Genomic DNA, 10,558 nt, shown 5'->3' with positions numbered 1-10,558 from the left:
AATAAGAATTTTACTTTCAGTGCCGCCAGCTTGGCGAAGAATGAGTAAAGTAAAAATTTATTTTCTCTTATTCATTTTATGGTAAATTGTAAAAAGCATATGTATTAAAATTTTGTAAATGTATGTAAATACTTGAAGGTTATGTAAAAGTAGAATTTAGTCTAGAAGCATAAAATTGTAGATGCTAAAAGTGAATGCTTAAAAGCAATGAAGTCAAAATTTAAGTAGTAAATTGTAGATAAAGTCATGCTTTAGAGCGAAAGCCTGCATGTTTAAAGATGAATGAGGGGGAAGTTAGAATGAATGTGTTTTGTAGGGTTCTCCACCTACATTTGAATTTTTAAGAATATTAAAGTAGCTCATTGAGTTGTAGAATGTCGAGTAAGGTGTGTCTATTTGGTCGTTGATTCTAACAAATTATGGTGGTTAGAGGAAGTGTTGTAAGACTAAAACACGAATATTCCCGTTTGACACCACACACGGTGGAGAGCCAGGGTAAAGTTAAATTAATGCTTGAAAAATTGAATGAATGTGAAGTAAGCAATAACTAAGAAAAACGAATCGTTTAAAAACAAAAATTTATTGTGTCAAGAAAGTGTAAATTATAATGTATGTAGAAAGATACTGATACTTATTCCTTCCAGATGCTGGAAGGAAAGACCAAGATTGATTGATGAAGTCCAGGAAAAGTTGCTGTAAGAAGAAAGCTTTGTAACGATCAACAGAATTTTAATATATAATTGTTACATAAAATTTTTTTTTGTGTAAACGAGGTTCTCGCCAGTTAGTTCAGAATTAGATAAACTTACAACAGGTCGTTTGTAGGACCTGCTTCCAAGTTTTCCAAATTCTGGCAGCGGCAAATGTAGGGTTTATATTTATTTTAACTAACATTTATTTTAAGTTTAAATTATCTTTCCTGTCAGGCCTTACTTTCCCCTGGAACTGCCAATGCCAGAATATGTAAATTTGAGTAGAACGCGCAAGGATTCAAATTATCAGCGGAAGTATTCTGATTTAAATAGGAAGGAAACAAGTTCGGTGAGATATTCTTACTTAGCAAGCGCGGAGGTAGAATTGAAGAACCCCGCGTTGCGGCCTATGTGCTTGGCGGGAAGTAGTGGTAATCGTTCCAGTGAGCTTCAAGTCTGCTGAATTAGCAGCGGTATTGTAAAACGCAGTGAGTTAGTTATTTTAGAGAGCCTCGTAGTTAGAATCTTGTCTTTACTTTCTTTTCAGGTTATTATTTTAATTTGACTGCCAAGTTGGCACAGTCTGTAAGCGTCAAGAGGACGCAATTGTAATTTATTACGTTGAATAAAAAGGGACTTAAACCCTTCACTAGGCTGTATCTTTTATACAAGTTTTCACAGTCACCACTTGGTTGCGTGCAAGTTGGAGGCGCGCAACGTTATAACACAATAATATATTTCCAAGTATGACCAGTAAATAAATCATGTTAACCAGTTATTAATTTAACCCAATAACAGATGAAAGTTGCTTACTGGTACATTTAAGTTTAATATTGGCAAAATCAGTTACTCAGTCTTTTAAATTTCACTGTCATATTTCCCATGGAAATTAAATCGTATATTCTGTTTCTAGTACCAATATCTGTTTTACTAACTGCTAAATAAAATATAGTATTAATATTGTCTGCTATCAGTATTTCCGTTAATATTAAAATTCTTATGTTTCAAACAGAACTGTTGTACTTGCGATGAATGTTTTGAACACAGAAGTATGGCTAATATAATTTCCATATCCAACTTATAGTTAAAATAATAGGGAATAAATTTTAAATTTTGATCTACATACATTTCCGGTGAAAGGTTTGAGCATATCAGCTAAAATAATCACGTATATATCAACTAAAATAATCACGATGAACTATAAATGGCTAAAAGTATATTTTTTAGCAGAGTTTTACACCATAGTTTTACATAGTCACCAAACGCTGGTGGTGAAGATTTATCGGCCTCTACATTTTACCTTATGTGCCACTGTAGAGCAATACTAGAATTTGTTTTGTTGCAGAAGAGTTGAGACAGTCAGCTTAGCCTTCGCTGCGATCTGACATTCCGATGCTTTCCACTTACACCACAAATTCCCACGGTATTGAGGAAGAAGATACTTGTTAAGCTACCATAAATGTATCAAAATAAAATTAAAATATTTTAAGTTTGAATTCAAATCTATCATGATTTGACTCAGACTTTCCTGAATGCACTAGCAATACGGCTAGCAAGAAGCTAATGACGGATGTTTTTGCAATCCTCAAAGCTAGGCGATCAAATATCACGAAGGTCCATTCACAAAATCTAATTACTACAGCGCAATAAAACCTGCTTAAAATAGTAAGCATTTATCATTCTTAGGGGGAAGTAGCTCTAGAAGCTTTCATAGATATTTTGCCGCTTCATGTACACTTTGGTGGACACAAGCAGTGACATAAACAATGCTATGCATTTTGCGTCGGATAAAGTGTATTAGAATCCTTTTACACGTCAGTGCTTAAATGTCATATGACACAACCATTTTCATTAATAATTTTGCTTTTTCTGCTTAAAACTTGTACTCGATAAAACAGCATTTTATATCTCTAGCATATTAGGGTATAGATGTTAGGTGATCAAAAATATTAAGTGAGCATTTATAAGGTTGTTTTGGAGTAGTCAAGGTTTAAATTTCTCAAGAGAGCTTTTAGTTTTTTGTATGGATGTATTTGGCAGTAGGATCGTGCAATTAAAATGCCCATGTGCTAGCGGCAGTTGATATTTCCATGACGGTTTACATTTTTTGAACAAATCCGTGACAAAGTTTATATTTTTGAATGCAGTTCCTTTTCTTGTTCAAATAAACCTCTCCTGTTGTAAGCCTTCTTCTATAGAACCGTTCTTGAACTTTTCTTCTTGAAACGTTCTTTTTATAACCGTATGTTCTGAAGGAAACTTTTACGGAATGCTGGAGAAACGAGTAGCCTACTTTGATATTTCAGAGCATAGTTTAACTGGATAGTTATGCTTTGCATTTCAAAGTCGAGAGGAATGCATTTTGCCTTTACTGTTTAAAGATGAAGTTAAATTTAACAAACATTTCTATATTTCTCGATACTTTGCTTTAGAACGATCCAGATGACTAAATTTCCAGATTCTCCAAAATTTAGGTTTTATTTCTGATTTATTTTACTCATAATCTATTTCATCTATTTTCAAATGGAAACTGGTTCTGAGATTTTATTGTCTATTATACTGGAATTTTATTGTCTCCTATGTTTAAAAGAAAACAGCGAGAAGATTCTGTTTGCTTCCAATGCAAAATAGTCTATAAGTGTCAAGGATTTGACTGTGATAGAAAAAATCTAAGTGGTTCTTAAAAACCGACGCTTTTCCAAGGGAAAGTTGAAATGTTATTTATTTAAAAGGTGCACGCCTTGCTTATAAATCATGTCTCTAGACTGAAAAAAAAAATTCTTAAATCACAGAGAGTGTATTTTTGATGGAAGATAGCTGAAGTTTTGTGATAAAACTTGCGGTTTTTCCCTTACGGGAGATTAATGGTCTCATAATGGAACAAGAAAAGCGCCTTCCTTTCAAGAGAAACTCTCTATCGTTCGAATTCTTAATCCATTCTGACACAGTGACGTTCTGGGAAAATAACTGTCTGAAGTCAGTAAAGCAGTGGAAGATCACTAATTTCATTGACGAAAGTTGATGCAATTAAATGATAAATATATTTAAAATTATATAAAATTAAAATAGATTAGACGTTTTGAAAGGGCAAAAGGTCAATATTATCTACGAAATAATATATTCGTTTGTTGTGCAGGAATGGTTAAAAATGATGCGTTATGTGACACAAGCTTCTAAATGCAGCAGAATCCTACAAAGTAATAATTTTCAACTTTTCCATTGCTCTGCGTTTTAGGTAAGTTTATGACTGCAATTATGTGAATTATTCGTTCAGAGTGCAATTATGTCTAATAGTTTTGAGTACAGACTATTTGTAAAATAATTAAAAGGCATCGACACCTTGCAACGTTCTACTTCCATGACACATATTCTCTGTTATGACCAGTCATTAAGGCGGAGTGGTTGAATTCACTGCAAACTGTTAGTTCGCCCTGGGTTTGATTCCAGACGAACACGCTGGCTGCATGTTTTTTTTTTTAAATTTTTCTTCATTATCAGTGGTGGGGTTACGAACCAGTTTACATTAAAACATCCTTCACGAAGGCATCCCTCCTCATAGACAGTTAACTATCGCTTGCTTTGCCGTTACCAAATAAACCAAATCAAACCACTCTGCTCCTGCTGCTTATTGCTTTAATTTTTAATTTCGTTTGCCGCCAAAATGAAACTTAATGACTCTGATACTGTTTCTAAAGAATACGATATATAAGGAAATTTAGAAAACTCGAAATTTTTAAACATCTGTCTATCTTCAAAATTTTCACAGGACTAGTTTCGATGGTTTTACCGAACCAACATCCTCAGCTGCAAAATAGCAAAATGGTCGGTAAAACCATCGAAACTAGTCCTGTGGAAATTTTGAAAATATAACACTGATTTTTATTGTTTGACTTCTGAATTAGTATTTATTCGGCGTGTTATTGTGTCTCTTAATCTGTTTATTTGTTCTATTTTCATGTAGGTTCTAAAAGTCAGTAGAATTTGCAGATAACAAACCTGGAAAAATAAACTGTTCCTTTGCCAGAAATTGAGCTCTAAGTTTTCTAGTTGGATGTTCTGACAGCTATATCACATTAAAATCGAAAACGAATGTATTTAATTTTAATGAAATGCTTTAAAAAATGCTATTTTTCATTAATGCAATTTTCGAAGCTTGATTTCCAGAGTAATTTTTTGATTATTATTACGGTCTCTTCTAGCTGCTTCAAACTAGATATTTTGACCGGATTAACAAAAAGACCAAAAGGGACATGCACTCATATACAAAAGTAAAGGTCTTTACTAGGCCTTTACTTTTGTATATCACGTTTTGACGTTTGTATATTACGTCAGTCGTAGACGTAGGCTTTCAGGAATAAAATCATTTTAAATGACGGAAGTACTTTGGCAATTTCTAATTTTCTTCGGATTCTCTGGCAATTTCAATTTTAGGAAAAAAATATTTCCAAACGAATTACGAATTTAAATATTTTATGTGGATTTCCATTCTTTGTACAGTGGATTGGTAGTAGCGGATTCATCTTTGATCTTGGAGTACAGTGCACCCTTCCGAAAAGGGCTTTTCGGTCTTTTCTTATGCTGCTAGACAACCAGACTTTGTTACGTTTTAACTGGTTTAAGCACTTTGTCTAAATGTTCTAATTTCAACTTTATAACTATAACTAACACTTTCGCTCAGCTAGCTGCACATTAACGCATGAGCAGCTTTGTCTCCCCTTACTGGCTACGGTTTAAACCCGTTACACAGCTGTGAACAGAGTTTATGTCTTTTACGTATAGCCATTAAGCCTCCGTCTAAACGAAGTCTTACCACTTCCCCTCGAGATTTTGTCAAACATGAAGTTTATGATGACAGATATGATAATTTTCGATACTACAAGGAGATAATCACCCGAATAGTTGCAAGGATTACATCAGATATTACTGCCAAACAAGAGAAGGAAATTCAATATGAGTGTGCTAACTGTAGTTCTGTTAATGGTGCACATACTTATAGAAACGTTCCGACTCCTAACCAGACGTACTTCCAATTAGACCACGAAGACACAATGCAAAGAAGAAGAAAATTCTATACATTCTCCTCCACTTAAAGGGCGAATGGAAAGTAAGAGATCACGAAATTAAACCCAAACTGTAACGAAATGTATTTCGCTACATTTGAGTTAGACTGTCATTCGCAGAGCTTTCAGAATTTTTTTGAAGCAAAGAAACATAAAAATTCAATGATGTTCTTGCTGAGATCCGAACTCCGCATCTTAAGACTGATAGCCGGACTTACTTCCAATTACATCGCAACGGCACATGTCCTTACGAACTAATTATTTTGTTTGTAAGCTTCCTTTCTAAAAGGCTGAATTTTCTTTCATGAATTTCTAGCATTCATTCTCGGAGATCCGATGTATTTTACACAACGTTTTGTAAATATAGTTTTAGTGAAAAATTATTTCATTTTAAAAAATCCAGTTACAATTAATATGGAAAATCAGGGGAGTTTTAAATTTTAATTTATTATACAATTAAAAAAATATTAGTTAATTTTAACAATTATAAATGTCAAATACACGAATCACACTTTAAATTGATTTCCATATTTCACGCAGCATATGTTCTGTTTCAATATTTTGAGAGTTCTAACGATGTAACTGAATGAAAGTGAAGTTATATTCTTTATTTTTAACAGCATGTAACTGGCTGTTCCTGCAGTTAAAGCTCCACTGAGATCTGATTTTGCTATACTACGTGCATTGTATGACATAGTTTCTTTTTCATATACTACATGTCAAGTATAGGGTTAGTACCCCATAATTCATAATTTATTTCTTTTATACCAGATTCTCTGTCTTGAAAATATATTGTGATTACTTGGCATTGGATTTGAGGACAGTTTTCCTGTTTTTTGCTGCTTAAAATGTGATTTCGTGACTCGTTTGAAATTTTACTGAAGGTCTTCTTTTTAATGAAGTGATTCACGAACTTATGCGTGTAGGACATGCATGCGGGTACAGTTAAAACGCCCTCTAGTTCTGTCCATGGATAGTATACTTTCCGTTTCCTGTGCAAATTTATTCTAAAGTTATTTCCACTTCTTCCTTATAAATAGCAACTGGGATTGGAATTTTTTTTAACGTGTTTCTTCCTATTTCCTTCATTTGAGGAACAAAGAACTCTGTCATGAATAATTTATAATCCAAAATTTTCAGACATGAATGCACGTAGGTGGCAGTGCTGAAAAATCCTGTCGTGAGAAATATCGATATTTAGAAGGGAAATTTAGAGACACGATTCATGAAAATTTTTCTTTCTTAGACTTTAAAGCTCAGAATTTCGGAAAAATAAAACAATAATCCTAGCGAATTTTGAAATGAGGGACTAAATAAAAGCAAAGATAAAAAGAATGAAATTTGGCTGTTCTGGCAATTTATAACTTTTTCGAAAGTTGTTTTCCTTACCAGACCCTTATGAATGGCCTCTTGATATGGGAATAATTTGATAATTTAAAATGAAATGCAATAGGTCTTCATATAACGAACCTCCCGAGCTTAAAACGCTGTCACAGATATGAAAATATTCCATTCAACGAACGTACTCCGTTGTCCTAGTACCATCCGCGTTCCACTTTCATCACAGGAAGAAAAACTTACTTCCGTTTCGAGAGCTCAGATACCTATAAATGTCAATCTCTTGACAAAAATATAACACATTTAAAGATTTAATATCTTTATAAAACCGATTTCTGATCATGTTTAATGTACTTACTTTGATAACGTTGATATTCTGTTTGTTCTTTATGCTTCAGCTATTAAAATAATTTATAAGGTATTTTTCCCCCTTCTTAGCATGCCTTCGTAGTGTAGTGGTCAGCACGTTGGGCGCGTATTCCAGGGGTCCGTGGTTCGATTCCCGACGAAGCCGTTGCTCATTTTTCACATCTCCTGCTTGAAAAAAAATCCTAATATCTCTACAGTGGCGTCCGAAGTAAAAGGGTGGTGTATGATGATGATTCCCCACACCCAGGATTTGGCGATTGGGTCCCCTACAAAACCCCGAGTCGCTTTTTAAAAGGGAAAGTATATAAGGTATTTCGTCCGCCTTCTTAGCATGCCTTCGTAGTGTAGTGGTCAGCACGCTGGGCGCATATTTCAGACGTGCGTGGTTCAATTCCCGGCAAAGGTGCTGCTCATTTTTCTTTTCCCCTGCTTCGAAATAACCTAATGTCTCTACAACTTATAATGAAATAAAATACCTTCCTTTTTTTTCCGATACAAAATTATTATATGTGCTATGAGCAACATAATACGTCAGTCATTCAAACATAAGTGGCAAAGGCACATAGTCAGTTTTGTAATAAATCACCGGTCTTCACACTTGCGATCGGGGCCCAGAAGCAATTTTATGCGGCTCGTGAATGCATTTACCGTAAATTGATTAGCACAACATTCTGAATAATGGTTTAAAATTTTATTGATTTTTGAGTCTGGTTTATATCATTTTATTACCATTAAATACGAGCGTGAGTAAAGCGCCAAAAAATCTACAAATAAATAGAAAGCTAATTAAGTTACACTGTGCAAGTCTCATTTTAAAGATGCAGATTGGAGTAACGTCTTTCGTACTTTTTAAAACATAAAATACTCTCATTTACGAATTTTTGCAACACGATTAACCACTTTGGGGATAGATTAAATGCATAAACAGTTTGGAAATGCATTAACAGTTGAATTCTTTTTTAAACCCTGCAGTTCAAAAACTTTTAAGTCTAGTCTGAACGATGATCATCTGTAAGGCGTGATTAAAATGGTTTTTACTAATTTTTCTGCAAGGTTGCAAACTTTACCGAAAAGGAAACGCGTGAGATGCTGTAACTGAAAGCTGTAATAAGAAATAATGTTTTTTTTTATTTATATATAAATATAGGAATTTTCTTTGTATGCGTCAAAAAATTTAATTAAATAGAAGAAGATAAGAGATTGTCACTGTTTATTCTCAAGTTTTGTCTCATTTAAAATATTTTCACAGTTTGTTCATTTTAAGTGAAAATAAAGTTATTAAGTGGTTAGTTCATCACATTAGAATTATTTAAATTAAATACCATTTTGAAAGTTTAATATTTAACAATAAATGCATTTGAAATATAGGTTATTATAAAATATATAATTTTAAATATAGCTAAAAATTTTTATTGTTAAAAAACAAAATTTCATTTTTGTTGAAAAGAAATTCGTACCTTCAACTGCTTTTAAACTGTGCATTTGGCCCGCCTGCAATTTGCATCTGAGACCGTATAATGTATGACTGTAAATATTACCCATACACGAAATGTTTGATGCATTAGATAGAGCGGGTATGTCATGTTTCTGTTAGGTCTGTTAGAAACTGGTAAAAACTGGATTGTGAATTTTTATTTTGTTACTGTTATTGCAAGAATAATAAAACATTTTAGCTGCAAATTTTAAAGCTATATGTGTTGCTGTTTGAAACAAAATGCTTCTCCAGGGCTCTGGCCAAAATTAATTCTGAGATGGCTAACTATTGGAGAAATTTTTCATGTGTTTTTCACGTAAACACATCTCAGAAAAAAATAAAGGACTATCTGGAATAAAAAAAAACAGTTAAAATGACGGTATTAATGCAATTGAAAAAATTATATTTGTCGGAATTTATTTGTAAAATTTGGAATTTATTTGTTTATTAAATGTCATTTTCTTCGCACTTAAACCATAAAATTCAGTTCACAGAAATACCGCAAAATAATTTAAAAATGGGCACATCTTTAGAATTTCCGATACGCAGTCTCGCACGCTGGAGATATATTTTTTTTTCCGTACAGATTGCCATTGCTCGCTTTGAAATCATTGAGTTTGTCAATCAAAAATTCGTTAAAGTTTTACAAAATATGAAACAGATAATAAAATAATTTCCAAATTTTAGCTCTAGATGCCCACATTCGGGTGGAAACGTACTTTATTCAAATATTGATGGCTCTAATTATCGTTGTTTTATCACAATGCGAAAAACGTACATACATTTATGCAGATTCTTCATTATTTAAACAATTTGAATAACAACGCAGTTTCAAAGTATCAAAATTTGAACCATTTAGAGCAATTTTCAAAATTTATATCAAAACGTTTTCGTACGAAAACTGTTTGCCAATATGCGAAAGTAATTTGTAATACTATGCATGCATAGAAGCAACAATAAATCTTTAACAAATTGTCATCTTCAGTTTCTAAACAAAATAGTCAAGGTAACAGAAATTTAAATCAAGTATTACATTTTAAATGATTGGCAGAACTGAAACTTGCTTCATCCCTGATTTCAAATAAAATCTCAGTTGAGTCTAAAGAAAAAATTCCATTGTTTTTTAATAAGGTCAGAATATGGATAGTATAGTTTTATCCTGATAAAGAGGATCCTTACCTGCAATTCAATACACTGAGAGGATTGATTTGAAATCAACGCTAAATAAAGCTATCCCACTATTATTCCCAGTTGTGTACCACAATCTCAATGGAGTTATTTGTAAGTAGCGCATACGAGAACATTAATAATCAAAGAACATCACATAACATATACGATAAGCCTATGAATTTTAAGCAATTATTAATATTACCTTTAATAGTGATTTCTGCTTATGCTGAAAATGCCACATTATTATCCAGCAAGCAAAATATTTACTAAACAGAAACGAAAAAATGAGAAACTTACCAATATTAAATTAAATATTAATTCTATTGTATTTTTCCGTACCAGCAGCATTTTAACTGCGCTGTCAAAAGCAACTGTACGTATACAAAAACAAGAGTTGCTTTTAAAAAAGTGTACGTAAAACAATAAAAATGGCAGTGATGAGAATGAAATTTATT

Source organism: Stegodyphus dumicola, chromosome 1 (genome assembly GCF_044657685.1).
Source record: "Stegodyphus dumicola isolate Sdum_Otavi_A_Nest chromosome 1, ASM4465768v1".
Lineage (NCBI taxonomy): Eukaryota > Metazoa > Arthropoda > Arachnida > Araneae > Eresidae > Stegodyphus > Stegodyphus dumicola.
Note: the sequence above shows the minus strand (reverse complement) of the source record.